This window comes from Heterocephalus glaber, unplaced genomic scaffold, assembly GCF_053883595.1.
Source record: "Heterocephalus glaber isolate CG9 unplaced genomic scaffold, H.glaber_assembly_v1.0 deba00001577, whole genome shotgun sequence".
NCBI lineage: Eukaryota > Metazoa > Chordata > Mammalia > Rodentia > Bathyergidae > Heterocephalus > Heterocephalus glaber.
In genome coordinates, this window is record NW_028258358.1 from 12,107,097 (window position 1) to 12,133,587 (window position 26,491).

Consider the following 26,491-nt stretch of genomic DNA (forward strand, 5'->3'; position numbering starts at 1 on the left):
CGAGTTTCTCATGGTCCCCCCTGAATATCATGTAAATTGGGATTCTATCATCCCTCTAGAAAGTTTTCTGGGACCTTCTTTTGAGTCATCGTTCAGCGTCCGAGTAACTGGTTATAACAGTGACACACTTAGGACTCAGGCAGTCTTTGCTGCACTGCCTCAAGATAAAATAACTAAATCTACTTGAGAGTTCTCCTTGGTATGCAGTCCAAATGTCACACTTGGGAAAGCCATGAACTATCTTGCAGATTTATGAAAATTCCTAGGCTCTTATTTTAAGTAGTCCATTCTGCCTCTGAGCTGCACTGTCATATCTGGCTTTGAACTGCAAGTGACTGACTCAGTCGTGCCAGAAGTATTGCTCATACTAAGTGAGCAACACAGATATGATTCAGTATTTTGTAAGGGTGGCAGAGATGACATCACACTACTGACCAATTCCAAACTGTGTCATGTACACAAATTTACTCTATCATGCAAAGTGACTCAGGTTTCTCTGACTTCTGCTCCTTTAGTTGCCCACAAAAAACTAAAATTCACAGTACAAGAAAGGCCTTTTCTATTAAAAGAATAGATTGTGGAAAGACAGCAGTCCTGTGACATGTACATATGAAAGCTTCATTCCTGCATATTTATGTAAACAAAGAAGTAGTATATGACATTTTTTATTTTAATTTAAATAATACTGATAATAAAAGCAAGTTGAAAGTTACCCACATGATTGTCATGAATAGACAAAGGTCATACATGAATAGACAAATAAACAAAATAGCAGACAAATGTCCATTCAGCCTCCACTACATTTTAGATACGATACTTTTTTGTGGTGAAAGGATTGAGACAGAGTCTCATTTTGTAGTGCAGGCTGTCTCTGAACTCACTATGCAGCCCAGGCTGCCCTTGAACTTGTGCGATTGTCCTGCCTCAGTGTCAGGAGTGCTGAGATTATAGGCCTGTGTCACTATGGCTGATTACTTGTGCAGTTTGGTGAGTTGCCAAGTTTTTCTAGGCTAATCCAGAAATTTGCATGGTTCCATAAAAATGCATGTGTAGTTTTTATACAAATGGAATACATTGGTCTGCACATTGGTCTGCAAGATTTTCTTCTATTAACAATAAATCACCAATGTACTTTTTTGTAGAGTATATACAGCCATTTTTGTGGCTGCAGTTTTTCTTTTCATGAATGCTTTATGGTTTTTTGAGCCATTTTTATCACAGAATCCCAATCCCCTCAGTTTTTCCAATATTTGGTAGTACTTAGTCTGTGATGATCATATCTTTTTCGAAACAATTTCTTTATTTTTCCACATAAACCTTAGAATAATTTTTAAAGGTCAAAGAAAAACAAATCTTGCTTAAAGTGGCATCAAAAGGAAGGTAGATATTAATTTGAGAATAGATTAGCAAGTTAAAATACTGTCTTCTTATTCGGGAGCAGAGCATGCTTTTGCCTGCATCCATACACAGGTTGTTTGATTGACCTTTTGTTCCTCAAAAACATTCCAAAATTTTCATCTTAAATGTCAGTCTTGAGCAAGAATAAGCAGAGCTAACATGTATCAGGTGAAGTTTTGCAATTTAGCCCATAACCTAATTTCTAGGCAAAAAATCAAAAGAGCTGCTTTTGTGTTCTTACATTTCAAATCATTTCAGTTATTAACATTTTAATAGCTTTAAAGTGGCACCAACTTTTCTCACTTTTAATGTTTCATTCAATGGTGCAAATAATCTAAATTTTCAGAACTACTTTTTCCTTCTGGAAGGCTCAATATAGCTACTAAATTTTTGAATAAGCTGTGCCATCTAAAATATGTATACTATTTTTCCTAAATTAATTCCTTTCAACAAAGTTTGCTTGTTGGGTTAAAAGTTCTAAACATTTCTTTAAAATTGAGTCTTCTTAATGAACTAATGAAGTGTCAACCAAGGCACTGATCATAATTACCTGAAAAAAGAAAAAAATCTCAGTGTTCTCTATCGTTCATAGAAAATGTTCACTGGAGGCAGAAGCTGGCCATTTGTCACCCACTTTTTAGCATATTTTTTCACATTGGACCTTTTCCGGCCTCTGGATTGCTGTTATGAGAAATTTCTCTGAAGTGATCTTGCTTGGAGTTAAAGTACATTAAGTTGTGTTTTCTTCTGGTTTCTTACAACCTGCTGGAAAATTCAGACCACCAAGATAATGTTGTCAGATAGTTGTCTGAAATAATCAATATAAACACATTATTCCAGATAAGTTTTATCAAAATATTTTGCCTTCACATGAAATATATTTTTCCAACATGAAAATACTGCATTATAAAACAGCTGGAACTATGCTGCTGTTCATACTTCTTTCCAACAATCAATACAGAAAAGAAAGTTATGAAAGATTCGATTTACTCACAAAATTTCACATGCATACACTCTATGCAGACAATAAAAATTCTCAATAATTTTATCATTTAGATACTGTGTCTCTCATACTTCAGCAGGCATATAAAGTCCATTCTACTTGTTTTAGCAAGAAGGAATTTAGTAGGTGGAATTGGATTCTTAAAAACTTACTCATAGGGTTGGAGCATAATGATCAAGGTTGCCAGGGCTGCTTTCAGGAAATCAGAAAGTGTGGTAATTAAGGAAAGTGTCTTTACAGCTTTCAGTTGCCAACAATGTGAACCAGGTGATTAGCAGTGAAGATGGTACAAACCTTATTTCTACAGTCAGACAGGGCAAATAAACAGAATTCAATCCTGCTACTCAAGTCTTTCTTAGAGGATCCCCAAGTTAGAATTAAACTTAAATCCTTCAGCAAAGGAGTCTAGGAAATGTAGTTTTCTGGGGGCTTCAGATAGTGAAAAACAAGGAGAATGTTACAGGATGGAAGTGGTACTCAATATCAACTGAGAATCTCTCACTCAAATGTTTATTAGCATAATTTCTAAGAGTGCAGTTTTCCATTGGAGACCTAAGGTACACATATTTATTTCAGGTTTGGTAAACATTCGGTTCCCTTTTGAATACTCTTTTTTTTTTTTTATGGTACTGGGGATCAAACTCGGGTTCTTGCTCTTGCGGGGCAGGCAACAGAATCACTGAGCTAAATCCCCGGCCCTATCTGGTTACATTTTGAAACTCATCTGGACACCACCACAGCAGTTTTGAATAACAAAATGCTAAATTATAGTGCTTCCTCATCTGGCAACCCATGTTAGCATTACACTCTGTTGTTTAAAACCTCCTTTCATAATTGAACCCAGCAGAGCTGACTTATACCCTCTCTACTTTCATTTCCTTCTACTGTGAAAGTGGGAGAATGAGCTATAAAATTTGGCGAGCACTTCCCCTAATAACCAACCAAATAAATACAGCCTCTTTTCTCTTGGGCCACATTGCTATACAAGAAAATTAATCTTTTTTCAATCTGGCTTGGTGGTTTTTTGATAACAGAAACTCTGTCAGTTTTATTGAATCATTCATGAAATTGATTTGAATCTTGTAGGGAATAACCTCCATCTTCAAAGTCTTAATTTGGTTATTTGTGGATGGGCTTCTTGCAGTTTTCAAAATATATTATTTGTTTCCATTTTAATGAGCCCAGAAGTTTGTATAATCTTGGATAAACTCCAGCAATGTCATTCTGATTAGTACAGGGCACATGATTTGAGAATTTTAGACAGGAAACTTCTATCATACCCCCCAAATTTTCAGTTCCTTGATTCTTATAAAATGATTTTGTCTTGAACTATAAATATTTATTAATATAAAAATCTTCACTGGAATAAAATCTTTATTTGAATGCTGTTTTTTCTCTTGAATCTATAGGAAAAAAATAGCAATAAATGTAGAAAAATTTTTAGCATAGAAAAACTAGGAGTACTGACATGTTTAAAGAGGAACAATCATAGGTTAATGTTATTCTATGTTACATAATATGAATAAAACTTCCAATTTAATTATCAATTAACCAGTTTTAAACTGCATTTAATAATAATTTTCTAAATTTAATTGGAATGCAGAATGTATTCTGTATCTATCTGGATTTTGTGGGAGCAATTATGACTTCATGAACATTTTTATTGTACGATATCAAAAATAATTAGTGATTCAGTTGTATGCTGAGATCTCCAAAGAACTATTTTTCTGACAGGGTTTCACTATGTAGTCCAGACTGGTCTTGAATTCATAATATAGCTGAGGCTAGTCTTGAACTTGTGGCTCTCAAGCTTTTCAGTGATGGGATTACAGATATGTGCTACCTTGTCTGGCAAAAGAACTAATGTTGATCTTATTTTTATTAAAAAGTTTAAAGGATGAACTATGTGTTTAGAAAGTCATGTGGCTCTGGACAATGATATTATGTCTTTTTTAAATTCTCAGGGTGTTTTCTGTACTTTCCAATATAATTTTTATAATTAAACATACTAGCTTTCAAGTAGTAGTCTTCATTTAGAAGCTTTCCCCAGAAGCACAAATAATCATTTCCCTTTAAATTTCTATATTATAATAGCTGGTTTTTGACCAATGTATATCATATTTTTGGGGGGAAAGTATTATCCTAACAAATTATGCTGTGACAATCATATATACATAGGACAAAAAAAATTAACTTTGATGATACTGTGACAATCATATATACATAGGACAAAAACATTAACTTGGATGAATGCTTCATACTATAAACAAAAATAAACTCAAGGATTAGGCAAAGATGTCCTAGATATGATAGCAAAAGCATAATCCAATAAAACAGCAGATTCATAAATTTAACTTCATCAAAACAAAACACCTGAAGGAGGCCCATAATTTCTATTGCTATTTGCAAAAAAAAAAAAAAAAATTTTTTTTCTTATTTTTAATTCTTAATTTTTCCTTTTTTTCTACTCTTCAAAGTTTTATTTTTCTTTCTTTTATCTTTTTCTCTCTCTCTCATTCTCTCACTGTCCCACATTGCCCCTCATCTCCCCATTTGTTCCTTTCTGCACTGAAGTTGGATTTCTCCCTTACTGTTCTTTTCTTCTCTTTTTCCTTCTCTTGATTATCATTAGGTTTAAAGGAAAGTAAATTTGGTATCTAGCCTCCCTGTTGCTGTTAGGTGGTTCTATTCACATCTTTATTCTTTCATTCTGCCATTTTCTCTTGCCTTTAACAACTTCTTAGAGTTTGTGTGATCTTTCTGTGTCTTCTGGCCTCACTGATAATCTTACATGTTCTTTCTACCTGTCCCTCCCTCCCCAACTCCATTTAGCTCCTCACCCCGAAGGGGAAAGATGCTATATTGAAGAGTTTATTCATTGTAAATTTATGTTGGGTTGGTCCTTGGTTTTAATTTAACTCACATAGTTAAAAATGATGGATGAATAACTACCACAAAGTGTCATTTTCTAAGCTGTGCTTGATCCTATGGTATTGCTGACTATATCATTTGGGCTAACATATTGTGATTGATCTAATTAGCTTTCCTTCCTGGTATAAGAAAAATATAATAGCTTCAGAGTCATTAGAGTCTCAAAACCCAAACACAAGCCATATCTAGAAGACACCTCTGAAAAGCAATCATTCCACAAGGGGTTTTTAAACACAAGCAACAAAGATACCTACATTAAGCAATCTTGAAATATCAACCCAGGAATTAAATCAAGGAGAGTACCAAAAACAAAAATGAGAAGACACTTAAGGAAGGCACAAATGCAGGCTTCCATGCCATAAAAAGGAAATTCTGGGGGAAATAAGGTGGAAAATTCTGATAAGCAACCACTTGGACACCCTGAACTAATAGCACAGGAAGTAACAAAGCAGATGCATGAGGCTCTAGAAAACTTCAAAACAGAAATAATCTCCCAGATAAATATGGACATGGTGACCAGAGTGAAAGACATGATTAGAAGCTCTAGAGCAGAAACAGATAAGAAAATAGATGAGATCAGAAACATGCTGGAAGCCATGAATGCACAGCATAAGAAAGAAATGGAAAACATGATCATTCAACATAAGAAAGAAATGGAATCCATGAAACAGATTCAAACAGATATTCAGGAGAATAAAATCTCCATTGAAAGCATGCAGAGCAGACTAAGAGAATCTGAAGACAGAATATCAGATATAGAAGACAGGTTTGCAGTTAAGGACCATGAAAACAGAGACTTAAAGATAGTAAGGGACCATGAGAAATCAATCCAACAGCTGCTAGATGATGCAAAGAATAACATAAAACTCATAGGAGTCTATGAAAAAACAGGAGAAAGCACAACAGACATTAAAAAACTGTTCAGAGAAATAATAGTAAATAACTTCCCAGACAGAGGTAAAGAGTTGGATGTACAGATAAGTGAGGCATATAGAACTCCATCCAGCCATGACCAAAAAAAATCTACACCTGGACATATAATAGTCAAGATCCCAGAAACACAACAGAAGAACAAAATTCTACAGGCAGTTAGAGAAAAGAAACAAATCACCTACAAAGGAAAGCCCATCAGAATCATGGCAGATTTCTCAACACAAACCCTCAAATCAAGGAGAGCCTGGAGTAAAGTATTTCAAGCCCTAAAAGAAAAAAACTTCCAACCTAGACTGTTGTATCTGGCAAAATTATCTTTGAAAATCGATGGGGAAATTAGATATTTCCATGACAAAGAACACCTGAGAAATTTCATGAACACCAAACCAGCACTCCAAACAATTTTAAGCAATATCCTAGAAAAAGACAACGAAGGTCACAACTCCATGAGGGCCAACAGAGAGAAGACACCAGGCAAGGTAAGGCACTAAAGGGAAAGGGTGAAAAATAAGAAAAGAGCCAACAACAATTATACATCATGGCAAGGATGAGTCAATATCTCTCAATTATAACTATCAATGTTAATGCCCTCAATTCACCAATCAAAAGAAATAGACTGGCAGTATGGATTAAGAAGCAAAACCCAGCAATATGCTGTATACAAGAAACACATGTAACTCAAAAGGAAATCCATAGACTGAAAGTAAAAGGATGGAAAACAGTTCTCCACATGACAGGAACCCACAAAAAAGAAGGCATAGCAATCATATTTGCAGACAAAGTAGATTTCAAACCAAAACTAATTAAGAGAGACAAAGATGGTCACTACATCCTTGTGAAAGGAACAATCCAAGAGGAAGAGATGACAATCCTAAATATGTATGCACCAAATACAAATGCCCCCAACTATACAAAAGAAATATTAATGGACATGAAAAACCAAATAAGCACTAATACAATTGTAGTGGGGGACCTCAACACCCCTCTATCACAAATAGACAGATTAACTAGGGAAAAAATTAACAATGAAATTCTAGAACTAAACAAAGCTATTGAACAAATGGACTTAACAGATGTTTACAGAGTGTTCCACCCCACAAAATCAGAATACACATTCTTTTCAGCTGCACATGAGACATTCTCCAAAATAGATCACATGCTAGCTCATAGGACATATCTAAGTAAATGTAAAAGAATCCAAGTTATTCCCTGTATATTATCAGACCATAGTGCAATACAATTGGAGATCAATAACATCAGAAACTGCAAAACACCCACAAATACATGGAAATGGAACAACACCCTCCTGAACAACCAATAGGTCACAGAGGAAATTAAAGAAGAAATTAGACAGTTTCTACAAGTAAGTGAAAATGCCAGTACAACATATAGGAATCTGTGGGACACAATGAAAGCAGTTCTACGCAGGAAATTCATAGCAGTGAATGCCCATATTAGGACAACAGAGAGAACTCAGTTAAATAACCTAATGCAGAACCTCAAGCTCCTAGAAAAAGAAGAGCTCAACAAACCCAAAGCTCATACAAGAAAGGAAATGATAAAGATCCAAGCAGAAATCAATGCAATGGAGACTAAGAGAACGATATGAAAAATTAATGAATCAAAGACTTGGTTTTTTGAAAGAACAAATAAAATTGATAAACCTTTAGCCAACCTTTCAAAAAAAGGAAAGAAAAGGCTCAAATACATGCAATTAAGAATGAAGAAGGTGAAGCCATAACAAATCCAGCATAAATCCAGAGAATCATCAATACCTACTTTGAGAACCTGTACTCTAATAAAATGGAAAACACAGAAGAAATGGACAGATTCCTAGATACATATGAATTGCCAAAATTAAATGAAGAAGATATAGAAATTCTAAACACTCTAAGTACAATGAATGAAATTGAAAATGTAATTAAAAACTTACCAACAAAAAAAAGCCCAGGTCCTGATGGCTTCACTGCTGAATTCTACAAGACATTTAAAGAAGAACTATTAAAAAAAAATTAAAAAATAATAAAGAAGAACTATTGCCACTACTATTTAAACTCATCAAGGAAATTGAAAGGGAAGCAAGGCTTCCAAATTCATTCCTGGAAGCAAGTGTTACTTTGATTCCAAAACCAGGGAAAGATCCAACCCAAAAAGAGAGCTACAGATCAATCTCCCCAATGAACATAGATGCAAAAATCCTCAACAAGATACTGGCAAACAGAATACAGAGTGTCATCAAGAAGGTCATACATCCTGACCAACTTGCATTTATCCCATGGATGCAAGGATGATTCAACATCCGTAAATCAATAAATGTAGTACACTATATTAACAGAGTCAAGGAAAAAAACCACATGATCATCTCAATAGATGCAGGAAATGCATTTGACAAAATCCAACACCCATTCATGATAAAAACGCTACAGAAAATTGGAATAGGAGGTCTTTATCTCAACCTGATTAAGGCTATCTATGAAAAACTAACAGCCAACATGGTACTAAATGGTCAAAAACTGAAAACTTTCACACTAAAATCAGGAATAAGACAAGGATGCCCACTATCACCACTCCTGTTCAATATTGTTCTGGAAACATTAGTCATAGCAATTAGACAAGAGAAAGAAATAAAAGGAATAAAGATAGGAAAGGAAGAAGTGAAACTGTCATTATTTGCTGATGATATGATACTTTACATAGAAGACCCAAAAAACTGTCAAAAGTCTTCTAGACCTAATTGACAGATTCAGTAGAGTAGCTGGATACAAGGTTAACACTCAAAAAACAATAGCCTTTTTATATGCAAATAGACCCATTGAGAGAGAAATTCAGGAAATAATTCCTTTTACAATAGCATTGAAAAAAATGAAATATCTAGGAATCAACCTAACAAAGGAAGCAAAAGACCTCTACACTGAAAACTACAGCACTCTGGAGAAGGATATTGAAGAAGATATAAGAAAATGGAAAGATATCCCTTGTTCCTGGGTAGGAAGAACCAACATAGTGAAAATGGCCATACTTCCAAAACTACTATATAGATTCAATGCAATGCCAATTGAAATTCCAACAATATACTTCAGAGAACTAGAGAAAACAATCCAAAAATTCATTTGGAAACAGAAGAAACCTAGAATAGCAAAAGCAATTCTAGGCAACAGAGACATGGCTGGGGACATCACAATCCCCAACTTGAAACTATACTACAAAGCTATTGTGATTAAAAACAGCATGGTACTGGCAAAGAAACAGATCCGAAGATCAGTGGAATAGATTAGAAGATGCAGAAACAACTCCAGATATACTCAGTCACCTCATCTTTGACAAAGGAGCCAACCACCCTCATTGGAGGAAAGATACCCTATTTAATAAATGGTGTTGGAAAAACTGGATTTCAACCTGTCAGAAATTAAAACTACACCCGTACCTATCACCACGCACTAAACTAAGATCGAAGTGGATTAAAGATCTAAACATTAAGTCAGAAACACTAAACTTGGTGGAAGATAAGTTAGGTAGAACTCTTGATGACATTGGCATAGGAAAAGACTTTATGAACAAATCTTCAGTAGCACGGGAGCTAGCACAAAGAATCAACAACTGAGATCTCATCTTATTAAAAAGCTTCTGCACTGCAAGGGAAACTACCAACAGAGCTAAGAGACAACCTACAAAGTGGGAAGAAATATTTAGCAGCTGTAACTCAGACAAAGTTCTACTGTCAAGAATATATAAAGAACTGAAAAAAATCAGACCTCCAAAATTCAAAGACCCAATTCAAAAATGGGCAACCAAAATGAACAGACATTTCTCAGACAAAGAAGTAAAAACAGCAAGTAAATATATGAAAAAATGTTCAACATCACTGGTCATTCTAGAGATGCAGATGAAAACAACACTGAGATTCCACCTCACCCCACAAAGAATGGCTGCTATCAAGAAATCAACCAATAACAAATGCTGGTGGGGGTGTGGAGAGCAAGGAACCCTTCTCCATTGTTGGTGGGAATGTAGATTGGTGCAACCACTGTGGAAATCAGTATGGTGATACCTCAAAGAACTTGGACTACAGGTCCCATTTGACCCAGCTATTCCCCTACTGGGAATCTTCCCCAAAGAATTAAAAGAATCATACCACAGCTATATGTGTGTACCTATGTTTATAGTGGCACAATTTGTAATAGCTAAACCTTGGAAACAGCTCAAATGCCCATCGACTGGAAACTGGATAAGGAAGATGTGGTTTTTTTTTTTTATAAAATGGAGTACTACTCACCCATAAAGAATGAGAAACTGGAGACATTTATAGCTAAATGGATGCATATTGAGGCCATACTCTTAAGTGAAATAAATAGGACACACATGTGTAAATACCAAATAGTGTCTCTAGTGTGAGAAATTGAAAATGTAAATAAGGATGAAAATGATTAAAATGGGTAATTGATAATTTGAAATAAGAAAAGGTCCAAGGGTTTGGGGATGGTGGAAGGGAAAGGGGTAAGGGAAGAAGGGAAAGAAAAAAATTATGAGAGAAAAAGAAAGGAATCAAACTCTGTGTAGATAGGGAAGGGTGGAGGGGGTGAAGGGTGCACAAGTAATGGGAGAAAAAATAAAAACTAAGATGCATCATGTTCTGCTACAAACACCCAATGATAAATGTAAATGTATTTTATACCTAAAATGTACCAATAAATATATATATATTTTAAAAAACCCTTAAAACATCCTCTCATTGAATACTCCGTTACAGGAATGAAAAGTCACAGAAATATTTGGAAGCAATATCTCTTATTTAAATTATATAGAGAGGGTATATAAGAACTGTCAAATCTAAACAACCCAATAAAATATTAGGCAAAAAATTATACAGACTACACACACATACACACAGGTAACAGACACATGAAAAGATGTTCAACTTCATTAGCTATCAAGAAAAAGCAAATTAAAATTATTATAATAGGATACAACTATATATCTATTAGCATGATTGACATTTTAAAATCTTACCATTGGCAAGGATGTGAAGAAAATGGAACTCCCTAGAAATGTAAAATGATAAAAACACTTTGGAGAAGAGTTTGATAATTTCTTAAAATGTTAAGCATACACTTGTCATGTGATCCAACCATTTCCCCTGTTGGGTATTACTGAAGAGAAATGAAAGCAAATATTCATTAAATATTTGTACATAAATATTCATAGAAGCTTTATTTGTAGTAGCCAAAAACTTTAAATAACCCAAATGACCATCAACATTTGAATGAATAAATAAAGTGTAGTATATTCAATGCTCTATATAAAATAGATTACTCAGCAATAAAATGAAACAAATTATTTATAGACTCACCAATGCAAATGAATGTCAAATAATTATGATGAATGAAGCCAAACAAAATGAGCACATACTGTGTGAGTCCATTTATACAGAACCCAAGAAAATGTAAAATATTCAATAGAAACAGAAAGCATATAGTGGTTACTTTGGGTTAAAAGATATGGAGGTCAAGAGTGAGGGAATCACGAAAGAGCATGAGGATGGCAGATATGTTTATTGTCTTAATTTTAGTGATTTTTAGGGATATACACATATCAATATATATCATGCATATATAATGATTAAATTCTATACTTTAAATCTATGCATTGTCTTAAATGGAGATTTAGAGGTTATATGCTTGGGGCATTAGAGATAGGCAAGAAATGAAGGGTCATTGCAACTTCAAGACAGTTTAAAAGAACAAAAGAATCCTGGGTCTTTTACATTCTCTACCACAACACAAACAGCTGCCAATCAGATATCTTCATAGTAACTGTTCCACTAATAGTAATTATTTCACTCTTAAGCTATTGAAAGTAATGTTTTAAGAATTATGTTTCTAAGAAAAGATACCATGAATGCTATTATGTGGATATTGATAAAAAGAATATTTTTCCTTAATATTATTTCTTGTACATAGTCTTAATAATGAATTAAATAACAAATAACAAAACTTCTTTTTATAAATACACTGAAAGGAGTATGAATTTGGCAAAGTGGTTTAACCTTCCTATTTCTTATCTCATTTCAGCTATAACATGAGGGACTTAAAAAGGATTTTAGATTTAAATTTAATAGTTATATTTCTTTTTTTTTTTTTTTTTTTTTTTTTTTTGGTATCATATATTGAACTCGGGACCCTGTGCTTGTGAGGCAGGTGGCAGCACCACTGAGCTAAATCCCCGGCCCTAAATTTAATAGTTATATTTCTATGGAAAAACTTTTCCTGTCTTCCTTGCATTTAAATTTATTATGGCAAACTGTTGCTTTTAGAAATATTCTCTTGATGACTTGAGAATTTTTCTAAAGAATACATCATCATCAAAACACTTCTTCAGTCTTCTGAAGAGATTTAAAGAGAAATAGACTCTGAGGTCTGTGAGGGAATTCTCATCTCTGTGTCCCCGGAGACTGACATTTGCAGATATGCTAGGAATGCGGAGTCAAAGAACAAGCATTAAGATAAGAAAAAATGTTCAACATCACTGGTCATTCGAGAGATGCAGATGAAAACAACAATGAGATTCCACCTCACCCCAGAAAGAATGGCTGCTATTAAGAAATCATCCAATAACAAATACTGGCGGGGGTGTGGGGAGAAAGGATCCCTTCTCCATTGTTGGTGGGAGTGCAGACTGGTGCAACTACTGTGGAAATCAGTATGGATATACCTCAAAGAACTAGGCTTATAGGCCCCATTCGACCCAGCCATCCCTCTGCTGGGTATCTTCACAAAAGAATTAAAAGAATCATACCACAGCGATATATGTGTACCCATGTTTATAGCTGCACAGTTCCATAATAGCGAAAGCTTGGAAACAGCCCAAGTGCCCATCAAATGGAAACTGGATAAAGAAGATGTGGGGTTTTTTTATAAAATGGAGTACTACTCAGCCATAAAGAACAAGAAACTAGAGACATTTATAGCTAAATGGATCCATATTGAGGCCATCCTCTTAAGTGACATAAATAGGACACATATGTGTAAATACCGAATAGTTTCTCTAGTACGAGAAACTGAAAGTGTAATTAAGTATACACACAGGTGAAATCACCTAATAACATATTTCTCGGATTGTGTTTCCATCGTGCGTCATATGACTGTATCAATATTTAAATTAGGGAGAAGTTTGGCTTATGTGGAGTCTGCTAACTAACTGGTGATTTTTCCAGATCATTATTTGTTCAATGTTGGTTTTGGGGATCTTTCTGAAACAAATCGCAGCCTCTGGTGTATTGTTGGTGTTTGAGATGGTTTTTGAAGTTACATGGAAAAATGTTTAAGTGCTTTTCAGTTTTGTTTTGGTTGAGTTTTACTGTATTTGAATATTATTGTAGTTTTCTCCCCTTGTATTGTTCTTCTTTGAATGGTTTTAATTTTTTGTATGTGTGTGTTTGATAATAAAGTTATTTTTTAAAAAAGATTGCTGGACAGCAAGAATAGCTCCAAAGCTAACCAACTGCATGTCTACTTCAGCAAATCACTTTGACACTGCAGGTTTCTTAATCCTTATGTAATATGCTTTTTTATATGATGTTGGGTCTCTGTTAAGATTGCATACCTTCAATACAAATATCAATCATGTTAAAATACCATGTTCAGCTAGCTATTAGTCACTTTATGACATGATATTTTCTTAAGGAAAACAAAAAACTTTTAAAAACTTGAGGAATATGGCTGTGGAGTCTAACTCCTCTTATCCCAGACACAATACCCAAGACTGGTTTTTTTGTTTGTTTGTTTTGGGTTTTTTGGTACTGGAGATAGATATCTGGACCTTGCACTTGCAAGGTAGGGGGCAGCAACATTGAGCTAAATCCCGGACCCTCAAGACTGTGTTTTTATCTGGACTTGATAAAAGCGATACTTTTATTGTTGCTTTGTTTAGGTAGAACTAACTGCATGGGCACACTTAGAGCTAAGTGCTTCCACACATTGTCTATGGAAAGCATTCCTCTCTACATAGCCTGTTCTCCCTACTGTGCCATGCAAAAGAAGAAAGTCAGCCCAGAAGACCAATGTTTATGTTTTCCTAAAACTAAAGTTGGCTGGTGACCAGTATTGAATCACTATGGTGTTTTCTTTGGTTAATTTTAAGCAAACTTATACTTTTAAAACTCTACCTGTTTTTAATATGTAAGTTGTATGCCAAAGATTAAAACTAGACCCCTATCTTTCACCATGCACTAAACTTAAATCGAAGTGGATTAAAGATCTAAATATTAAAACAGAAACACTAAACTTGATGGAAGATAAGTTAGGTAGAACTCTTGAAGATGCTGGCATAGGAAAAGACTTTATAAACAAATCCTCAGTAGCCCAGGAACTAGCACAAAGAATCAACAGCTGGGATCTCATCTTATTAAAAAGCTTCTGCACTGCAAGAGAAACCACTAATAGAGCTAAGAGACAACCTACAATGTGGGAAAAAAATTTTACCAGCTGTTCCTCAGACAAAGGTATATATATATCCATAGATCTAGAATATATAAAGAACTCAAAAATATCAGACCCCCCCAAATATAAAGACCCAATTCAAAAATGGGCATCTGAAATGAACAGGCATTTGTCAGACAAAGATGTAAAAGTAGCAAATAAATATATGAAAAAATGTTCAGCATCACTGGTCATTCGAGAGATGCAGATGAAAACAATGCTGAGATTCCACCTCACCTCAGAAAGAATGGCTGCTGTCAAGAAATCAACGAATAAGAAATGCTGGTAGGGTTGTGGGGAGAAAGGAGCCCTTTTTCATTGTTGGTGGGAGTGAAGTCTGGTGCAACCACTATAGAAATCAGTATGGAGATACCTCAAACAACTAGGATTAGAAGTCCTATTTGACCCAGCTATTCCTCTGCTGGGTATCTTCCCCTCAAAATTAAAAGAATCATACCACAGCAGTATGTGTGCACCAATATTTATAGCAACACAGTTTGTAATAGCTAAAACTTGGAAACAGCCCAATTGCCCATCAACTGGATACTGGATAAAGAAGATGGAGTGTTTTTTTTTTTTAATAAAATGGAGTACTACTCAGCCATAAAGAATGAGAAACTAGAGACATTTATAGCTAAATGGATGCACACTGAGGCCATACTCTTAAGTGAAATGAATAGGACACACATGTGTAAATACCAAATAGCTTCTCTGGTATGAAAAACTAAAAGTATAAACAAGGATCAAAATGTATAATTGATGTTGTGTAATAGGAAGAAAACATCTAAAGGAGTAGGGGAAGTGGGAGGGGTAGGGGAAAGGAAAGAAGGGAAAATAAAAAATATGAGAAAAGGAAAAATATGGAAACAAAAATCTTTGTAAATAGGAAAGGGTGGAGAGGGTAAAGGGAGGTCAGGGGAATGGGGGAAAAAATAAGAACCAAGATACATCATGTAAAGTTACAAGATCCCAATGATGAATGTAAACCTAAAATGTACCAATAAACTAAATGGAAAAAATGTTAGTTGTAAACACTGTAAATGAAGTTTATAAATTATGATTGTAGTATATGCTTCATAGAAATGAAGAAGGAAAGAAAGAAGGGAAGAGAGAGAGAGAAAGAAAGAGATGGAGAGAAAGAAAGGGAAAGAAAAAAAGAAAAAAGAGAAGGAGGGAGAGAGGAAGGAAGGAGGAAGGGAAGAAGAGAGTAAGGAAGAGAAAAAAAAGCAGAGAAGATGAGAGAATTGTGAAAGCATTAGTCAGATGTTTCACTGAATAGTATCATTCTTATAACACAATTTAAAAATCATTTCAGAAAGATTTTTTCATTAGGGTTGTTTAGGCTAGAGAAAGAAAACTTGGAGTTGCTTAATCACTGCCTTCAAGTGTATAGAAGATTTCCATGAAATTGAAACTTACTACTTTTTCCCTTTTCATAATGAATTGAATGAAATAATATGACATTAAATTAAGTCAGAGGCAATTTACATGGGACATAATGAAGATCGTCTTGGATTTCAGAATTGGAACACAGCCGAATTCCTCCAAGAAAAGACTAAGAGCTCTTTGTCTTTCATGGTCATCCAAAAAAATTCTATTAAGAAAGAAAAAGGGGAAAGAAGAAAGGAAAGGGGGAAGGGAGGGAGGGATGAAGGGGAGAGAGAAAGAGATAGATATAGATGGAGAGAGAGAGAGAGAGAGAGAGAGTCACACTGCTTTCCCGGTCCCTGAGCCAAAATGGTCCTATTTGTTGCCCTGTCACTGGTGTTACTTCCACTGCATCAATCATCACTCTTACTTTGTCTCTTTAATTATTTTTGACAAAGGAGACTCTGCTTCAGCCTGAACTTCAAGATTTCTAAATCCCTGCCAAGAAGAGACTGAATAGAACCGAATGAAGTTTGCAGCAGTACATCCAGGGCTGTTGATGCCTCACATGTGGTGTAACTTAATATCAAATAATTCAGAATCTGGGACATGTGGTGAAAACAGTCAGAAAATTGTATGACTTTGAGACTGCAGTGCTAGGTCACATCTTTCTGAATGGAGTGACAGTAATATCAGGACAGGAAATGAGGATATGGGGAAAGGAAACATGACCCTTTTCTCTGAAAATGAGATTCCTGTTGCCTGGATATTAAGACATGGAATTGGTAGGAAACTTCTAGTATTGTTAGGAAATAGGATGGAAGTAGCTTCATCAAGCAAGGCAGTATCCCAGGAGACCCTTCCCAGGTCTCTTATAAGCCTCCCTTTCTGTTTCAAGGCATACTACTAAAATTAAACCTAAGCCTGTATACAAGAACAGCAGAAGCCTTAGCCATCCTCAGATGGCCTTAGACTGAGACTAAAGTAAGAAAAGTGGTAAACATGCAAGGAAAAAGAAAGCTGGAGTTCACAAAGCAAGGCTGGGTTCTGAGAGTACATTTTCGAAGATAAAAATGAAGATCTCAGAATGATAAATGACCTAAGAGGGCTAAAACTGAATGTCCATGGGAAACAAAGTGATCCTCTCTACAGATCTCAGGAAAGGTGAGAGCTGAAGACAAAAGCTGCAATCTGAAGTGGAATGAGAGACAGAAAGAGGGATCACTCACACTTTACATATGGAATAGACATGGGGACTGGTCCCTATGCTACCCTGTTCAACCAAAGCCATGGCCCTGCCTTTACTCCTGAAATTTCAGAGATGTTATTCCCTGTAGAATTTGTACCTGAAAGGTCCTGGCTTAGGGAAAGCCATGGGTGAGTTCAACACTCATGCCAACAACGGACTCCCATTCATCCATTGTGACTGGTTGGTGGTCCCCATTCAAGGCAGAAGACTAAGACTAGAAACTTTCTCTGGTTAAAAAAGGAAATGACCAATTTGGGGATTTCCCCATTATCTTAGCTGGTAGTACAGACACAAAACTTTACTGCCTCAGAAATCAGAACTGTCAGAAATCAGAAGACATTTGAGGAAATCCTCTAACTCTTAAAACAAGACCAACAATCACAAAGCACCACAGTCTCCATAGTGGCTCAAGGTAAGATAGGAATGCATGGAGCAGAAAAACATAAAAACTAAAATGATTATCCTTTGAAAAATAATGGAAAATATTAGATTTATGAAGAAAATACATGATGTTATTTTAAAATGAGTTAAGGGCCCAGGATTTATCTCAGTGGTACCTTGCCTGCCTCGCAAGCTCAAGGTTCTGAGTTTGATCCCGGTACCAAAAATAAATAAATAAATAAATAAATAAATAAATAAATAAATAGAGTTAAGCAAGATGGGGAAATGACACATAAATGAAGTTTTAAATTTCAAAAGAAGAGTGAGAAGATAAAGTTAAGTAGCCCACTTAATAGAATAAAATGACAAAGAGACAACCAATAGAACAGAAATAAGTTGTCTTGCATGTTAATTGGATTTGCTAACCCCAAGTAGTACCAGTGTTAGTATCCTAACATTTTAGAAGCATTGGACTTTAGAGGTCCTGTAGCAATGTGAGAGAAAGTGAATACAAATTAAACTGGCTTCACTCTGAGATCACTGTCACATGTGAGATTGGCTGCTTAGAGAACTTTCTTTTGGCTTAAGCCAGGTCTCAGGTAGCCCCATGAGCACAGTATCACACTTGGTTCTCTCACTGGAGCTTCTTTAAGAAGAATGGACTCATAACTCACATCCAAGGAACAGTCCAAAGGACAGAGCTACATTAGGTTGCCACTGATGTCATCCATCCTTTGCTTTCCATTCTGTCTTCAATGACTTCTTGGGACCTTGTGATTTTCATTGCTTTCTTTATGGACCAAGGCTCCAAAAGAAATTCTACCACTTAAGCATCTCTCCTAGACCGTGTTGAAAGAAGAATTACATTTATAAGAGTAGTATAGTATATAGGAGGTAGGTAGAATTTACCTATCACCCAGGAAAAAAATGAAAAATATTCCAAGACAAGGGAAGTAGAAGTTACTAGATGATTCTGTTTTACAGATAAGAAAATTGTGGGTGGACAACTGACTTTTCCTTTATAAAGAAGTTAGACTTTTCTTATTTCTAAGTGATAAGAACTAAAGAGTAACACTTTCCCAGAAGCACAATATTTTTTCCAATTTCTTTGAGGAACAGTCTAATTCCTATACCCCAAGGAAGTACTTTCTGAGGAGAGCTAGACATATACACTTTTCGGAAGTGTCCATTTGAATCTTTTACTATATTAATAATTCTGTCATGGATTCTTCCTTTAAATGTATTATTATTATTACTATAGGTTAAATAATCACAGTAGTCTTAAGACAACATAACTCACAGAACACAATTATTTCCCTCACTTGCAAATTGGTTGGAAAGCTACCCACATACTAAGTGTAGCTTCACTTAGCATATACAATCTATGTCCTAAATTATTCTTTCATTACAGGTGGCAATAATGCTTTATCAAAGAGGTTTTATGAAATGTATCTTTTCATCACTCTTAAAAGATTTAAAAATAAAAATATCATGATTTGATAGAATAAATTTTAAATAAATTTTATATGATTTTGATCCTCATAGAAATTTTACTCATGAGAAGGAAACAAGCTATCAAGGAATCACAAAGTTAGTGAGAGTCTTGTTTTATCATTTCTTAAATTTTCATATTGAGTTTGCATTGATTTATTCATGGCATAAAACTAGCATAAGCTAAGACTTTATTCTAGTCAAGGGAATTTTTCCCTCCAGTTGAATAAAGAGTTTTAAAGATTGAAGTTCATAATATAAAGGAAATGTACAGAGTTTTGTAATGTCAACATACAAATCTCAAAAATCCCAGCCTAGTTTTTCCACTTCTAAACTCTGCAATATACTTTCTTTTACTTGAAAGAAAATTGAGAACACTTCATAACTTGTTTTTTTTTTCTTCTCAGTCATTTCTGTGCTTTATTTAAGCAACTCCTTTGAAAATCAGAGACTTGGCATTGTTCTTTGTCTTGCTGCAAAGAATCCTCCCTCCCACAATTGTTCTTCGGCTAGAAATGCTGATTATGATTTCTCTAACGAGGTTGTATTAAATGTATCTTTTCATAGCTTTTTAAAGATCCCCAAATAAAAATAACATGATTTGATACAATTTTTAAATAAAGGGATTTAGAAAGTTTTACTCATGGGAAAGTGGAAGGCCATGTTTTGAAGATTGTTAAGTGCTTGACAGGCATATTATTATTATTTTCCACTCGGAGGCCATCAATCATAGTAAAGCGAGATCTCTTCTGAACCTTTCTGTTTGCAAGCTATTAATCTGCCTGGTCCCTTAATTACTTAGTTCATTTTGGAGACAGGAATAATTCCCTCTGGTTAACGAGCAAGACAAGTTTTATTATGAATGCAAAAGCTAAGACTTTACCCCGTGTTGTGAGATTTTAACCCCTCTGGGTGCCAGAACCCAAAGCCCAGTAGCCAATCTATACCCTGTTTCAAAAGGATCCTTCTAACCTTTTGACTGGAAATTTTATATTTTTAAATGTATATTTTATCTGCATAGTTATACTCAAACAAAACTAGGAATAACGTAATGTCTAGCAATAGGCAATTCATATACAATGGGTCATCATCAGCCATAGAAATAGTGCTAAGGATGAACATGAAATGACAGGGAAAGATACTTGGAATATGGATTTAAGTTAAAAAATAATGCAAGTACTAAACTTGCAAAAGGATCCTATTTTGTGAAAAGTAGTATAACTGTATATGTACTGAGTGATGACAGGAAAAAACCAAAAAGTTTCAACAAGAAAAAAGTTTAAAATGATGAAGAAAAGGTTTTGTTTTTTCTGTGTGACTTGTTTTCAAATTTTTGCAATGAATATGTAGTATTGCTTTATAATGAAATTTAAAAACTGAGAGGATATGCACGTTGGAGATTTGCTATTTGTTTGTTTTGTTTTAGGATTAAAGTGGAGAGGTGTCTATATGGAAAGTTTGATGAAGACTTGTCTAAAAATTGGGGAAGTTAAAGGAGGACTTGGTGATACTGAAGAAAGCTCCTCCACTCACATAGATCACTCCTTGCCCTGGATTTCCAAGCTAAGAAGACCTCAACCATGCGGACTAGCAAACATTCAGCCCAAGGTTGTTTCTGTTATCACTGCCATCTCACCTCCATTTGGGAAAAACCAAAAACTCAGATTCACATTCAGATTAAAAAAACCCAGAATGATAGAACTCAGAAGAATTCCTGTTATAAGTTGACTCAGGTATTTTCCCGTAATAGTGCAATCACATCCTTGACAAAAGACAGACAATGTTACCTCCTCACTCCAGCTCTCTTGTCCCCAGACCTAAGTAATTGTTTATAATGCTGTTATGGTTTGTGTCTAGATGTCTACCCAAAGCCTCATTTGGTCATAGATGGGGCTTTTCAGAGGCAGCTGGATCTAGAGTGTGTGATGCTGAGATTAAGGATGTGATGCTGGGATTGATTCCTAGGATGTGATGCTAGGATTAAGGGTGCCCCACTTGGATAGAATATAAGGGACAGAAAGAGGGCTGCTGTTGTTGCTGCTTGCTGCTTTTGCTGCCTTCTGTGAGTCATGTACTGTTTCTCCTCTGTAATGCCCTTCTGCCATGCCACCCTACCTTGGAACCAGCCAATTAGGGACTGTGAGCTAAAATAAACTTTTCCTCCTTTAATTATAGATGTTGAGTATTTTGCCTTAGCAACGAGAAAAGTAACTAAGACAAATGCCAAATGTGACTATAAGGATTTGTGTGACCTGTCCTATCCTACACAAGCATTCAAATGCCTGTAATGTATGTCACACTACATTAGATCACCTTTATGCTGATGTTAGTGATCTCTAGTGCATCCCATTTATATCATCACATTCGGAAATTTATGAACTTCTTTGATAATCTGCTTAGTGCATTTTAGGATTCCCAGTGATACTTTTGCTGACTATTCTGCTCATTATAGTTATTCAGTAGTTCTGGGAAAGAAAGAAGATAGACACACCTTGATAAGGAACATTGATTCAGTAAACTAGTATAAGCCTTCTTTTCCTAGGTATAAAGAATAGTATTTATTTGTATTTGATGGATTGAAATTACTTAATGAATGTTCTTTCTCCAACACACCATGGGACCAACTAAAGGAAACCTTGAAAATGGAAATAAAGTCATTCTGGAGGATATGAAAGGCAGAAAAGATGTCTTCTTACTGTATGCTAAAGCCAGGCAGACACCACAGACCCATGAGTCAGCCATATCTTAAGGAAATCCACATTTCAATAAACCAGTATTATTTGGCGAGAACTTTATGCCAATGTTTTCTAAATCAATGATTCTCAAATTTCACTCTGCTTGAAAGTCACTTGGATATTCATTTAAAAAACAAATTGTAAGGGGATTCTTTTTCAGGGGTCTTGGTAGGGCAACTACAGCACATTTTTTGAGACATGCTCTCTACACTATATCAGGGGACAGAACTGTTACAATAAGATACTGAATATACAGCATTCTCTTTCTTCATATGGTAAGTTTGCTTCTTCAAAGAGAAGTGGCATGCACAAAATTCAATAAGCAATTTACAGAAAACAAACTAATCATTACTAGTTGGTGGAGAAGCACATATACCAGCCTGAGTTCATAATGGTTCTGAATGCTCTTTATAACACCCACTGGCAGGCCACAGCACTTGGCTGGAAATGGACAGCATCTGGGTCAGGACATCCTGGGAGTGCAGATGTGTGCTTTGGCTTGGGAAATAATGGACTCTGTATCAGATGCTTTTGTATTGTATGGTCATGGTAAGAATGATCTAAGTCATACAAATCTGACAAAGTTTTCTGGTTTCAGGCAATCAATCTTTTAACCTGAAAATTTCAGCACTGTATTTAAGAAACAAGCATTATAAGCGTAAAATCTTAACTGCTTCAAGCTATCCAAAGAAAAAGGTTGATTTTTGAAAAAAACAAAAAACAAAATACTTCTAATCCTTTGATATGCATAGAAAGGCCTTGGAGAAGAACTGAGTGCAGTCAAGGAATATGCTGAGGGTCACCGATAAAAGGCTGTGAAGATGTCTCCCAGATTCAGTTCTCAGGGACACATTTGGTGCTGGTGACAAGGCACTTCTAGTGTTATTGCCACTCTCAGTACTTCTGGCTCCTTCTACAATGCAAGAAAGTTGCTAGGATCTAAAAGCTGATCATCAAAGGAAAAACTCTTCCACGTTAAAACCAAAATGTTTTAAATGAACAATGAAGTATTGTTATTATTAGAAAAGTATATTTTATCAGGCAAAAGCAGGAAGCTGACATTTGTTGAGTCAATTTCCTACTTTGTGCCAGACATGGCTACAAAATCATTGAAGAAAGTGAGGAGTTAATGATTCCAAGATTTCACGGGGGGAAAAATAAATTATATTCATTGTAACAATGTAGCACTTTGTTGATTTTTTTTCCCATAAACATTAGTCATGCCATAGTGACTAACTTTTAAATTAGCTGGCAAATGTTTCTCTTTATAATTGTTCCCGTTAAAAATAAAATGGTGGCTAATTCAATAGCAGGGAAGAGCAATTAGACAATCAACGAATCATTCTCTTCAAACTTCCATTTCAAAAACTCTATGTTAGTTTGAGTAATGTTTTATGCTTTGATCAGAGGTATTAGCAGATGGCTCTGTTTAATGAAAGACAAGAGTACATATAAAATCTCAATAAGTTTGTGAATTCCAAGTCCAAGTTGAATTAATTAATGTCTATTAATAAGATATAAATTCTTAGTTAAATACTTATTTGATCTGTGAAAAAATGATTAATTTATCTTTTTTTTTTTTTGGTACAGGGGATGGAACTTAGGACCTTGTGCTTGTGAGGCAGGCAGCAGCTCCACTGAGCTAAATCCCCAGCAAATTAATGTAGATTTGGCAAGGTTCTTTTGGTTATGAGTAGCAGAAACCCATTCCAAATAGCTGAGGCAAAAATGAGAGTGCCCACTAATGCTTACAAGTTTGTTGTTGCATATTTTCTTGGCTACTATGTGTGCTACTATGTGTGCTCGTACTGAATAGTGCTGTTCCTCCCCCGCGACATGCCCTGAGTTCTAACATCAATACCAAAAGGTATATCCTTTCTGAGTCACAAATCTATATTGGTAGAAAAGGGTCAACAGTCTTCTTCGTAGTCCACTGTGTACTTGTCCAGTTCCTCTGGAACAAGAACTGGACACAGTAGTAGAGATTTGAGCTGTTGCTTGAGCTGTCACCAACTTACTCTTGAGATCATTTGCACTGCTTCACGCCAACCTCACTTGTAGAATCAACAGGCTAGCAGAGGACATTGCTCAAATCCTTTAAATTGATATTTTAAGCTCCCATAATAATCATATATCTTAAGAAAATATCTTCCAGGCCACTGGAAAAGAATTTTGGATCTACACATTGCAAAATTTCAATAAAAGCAAAATTGAAATCTGAGAAAAACTGAATGGTAACCACAGTGAATTATTTTATTATTCATTATATAAAAATATTCAATTATTTTTCTGTTGAAGGAAAAATATCATTAGTTGTCATCTGGTGTACCCTAACAGTAACCAGGCACTGTTGTCAGTATTTTAAATGCATCATTTAACTTAATTTTTATGTTCATGTAAATCCAGCATTGTTGTCCTCTTTTATATCTAAAATTGTGTTTAAAATCCCACTTGAAGAAGAGTGCTCTAAAGAAGCATATTTGAGCATTTATTCTGATTCTCATACCCTTGATAACAAAGGTGTCTTGCAGACTTTCATTTCATGTGAGGATGCTTCTATACAGTGTTTGTGGGAGATTCTGGGTCAGGGAGATGCAGCTTGATTTCATGCTGGTTCCTTACTCTGCCACAGTTACTTGGATCACCTACTCATGAATTTGACTCTATCAACTATCACTACCATCATAGCACATACACAGAGCAGGGGGAAGAAAAGAAAATGTAATCATCAGCTAAGATACTTTTGACCTGTGAGACACCAAAGGACAGACATCTTCAATACAGTCTCCCAATACATGTTATTTCTTCTCTTCCCGTCATCTTATTCTACAGTCCTTTGAAAAATATGGATACCAGCATATTACATGCCTACATACTAAAGAGCTCTTTAATTTAGACTTCCTAGCTCTTTAAATTAGATCAGAGCCTGTCTAGTCAGTCAAAAAAAAAAAAATCCTCCAAAGACATAACCAGATCATGAATTAATGAGAGTTGACATGAGGTTCATTGGGTTTATTTCCGAATCATTACTAATGAGAAAAAAGAAACATTTTCAGTCCAACATCTCAAGTATTTATAGAACACTACTAACATTTAATGGGAATTTCATGCATATATCTAATACTGCTTTAGGTAATGTCATGGATAAAAAGAATCTCTCTAGTGTAGCATATCTTAACAGGACTGAGAAGCCAAATATGCATGATGAGTTTATAGAGAAGCCAAAATTAAGACTGGAGTATGGACCGGGTATTTAGTTCAGTGGTGCCGCAGCCTGTCTCACAAGCACAAGGTCCCAGGATCGATACCCAGTACAAAAAAAAAAAAGATTGGACTATACGGGAAATAGATTGAACAAATGCAAGAATACAGAACTGATCACCATCTTCATATACTTTGTTTTCTTTGACATCAGTAAGTTCTTTGTCGTTGTCATCAATCCACTCAATAAACATCTATTAACATGTATCAGGTCATTGGGAATCCAGCAGCGGAAAAAAACAGAAATGGTTGCTTCCTTCATGGAATTTAGGAGGCATATTCTTCAGCTCCTAACAAATCCATGAAGATTTCTAATTAAAAAGTACATAATTGCCTTAGTTTCATCTCCCTTGCACATTCTGTGCCTCCTTTTTATCTAGAAACCACCTGAGTTGTTCAAATCTCATTTTCATGGAAAAAGATAAAAAGGTGAAAGAGTCAAATCATGAGAGAAAGCAAAACATTGCCAAACATTCTCTACAGCTCTCCCTTCTGTATTTAGAAATGTTTATTTTTCACTTTCTGTGTTGAGGGTAAGATAAGCCTGAGCTATCCTAGGAATTATATCTGGATGCAGGGAGAGCACTATCAGCTCTCATTTTGTTGAAGTACCCACGTCTACTGCTTTCTTTAGCTTTGAAACAGCACATGTGTTTTTTGCTTCATATCTAGTCTCTTCAAAGCCATCATTCCTGCAACAGGATTGCAAGCTGCAATTCTTGAATGCAATAGTAATTAATTTATCCAAATTCCCAAGTAGGGAATCATAGGCAACTATTGTCTGATGGTTCATTATGGCATTCCTGGTGCCTTGCACAGTGCAAGTACACACCCAATTAATAATCTTAACTGTAGGAATAAATTAATGGATCCAAAGTGCATTTATGTACCACTATTGAAGCAATCACTTACTGGATTCATGGTTTCTAGATAGCTCTAGGAAGACCCCCCAATTTCAACTGATTTTCCATTCCATTTTTATCCTTTGTTCCCTAAGACTGTCTTATTTTGTGTCTGTATTAATGTGTGAGTGGAGCTATTAGTTAAATGCCTGTATCTGTATTATATCTATTTGGTGCCCAGCCTCTACAAGTTTTGTTGAAATTTATTGTTCTGTTTTGTTTTCTCTGTGAAATCTCTATATTCTGCTGACTTTGGCTTTTATTTTGTTACCCTATTACTTTTTCTATGATATCTACTTTTAACCCATCAGCAATTAACCCTTTATAGGTAAGCCTAAATACAAACAGTGTATACACAGCCCATT

General features: G+C 35.3%; 2 long non-coding RNA genes across 2 annotated transcripts in view; one reads left to right on the top strand and one right to left on the bottom strand.

Annotated features, from left to right (window-relative positions):
* The window catches only part of LOC147823507 (uncharacterized), a 93,282-nt gene extending 67,829 nt beyond the window's left edge, over positions 1-25,453 (top strand). The window contains exon 4 of the long non-coding RNA XR_015443707.1: positions 20,655-25,453. This is a non-coding gene — a long non-coding RNA (uncharacterized LOC147823507). The remainder of the gene's footprint in view (positions 1-20,654) is intronic.
* Positions 656-11,354, bottom strand: LOC147823508 (uncharacterized). Its single transcript, XR_015443708.1, has 3 exons — positions 11,273-11,354; positions 8,199-8,241; positions 656-2,163 (listed from the first exon to the last, which is right to left on the bottom strand). It is a non-coding gene; the product is annotated as an uncharacterized LOC147823508 (long non-coding RNA).
* Positions 25,454-26,491: the final 1,038 nt, after the last annotated feature.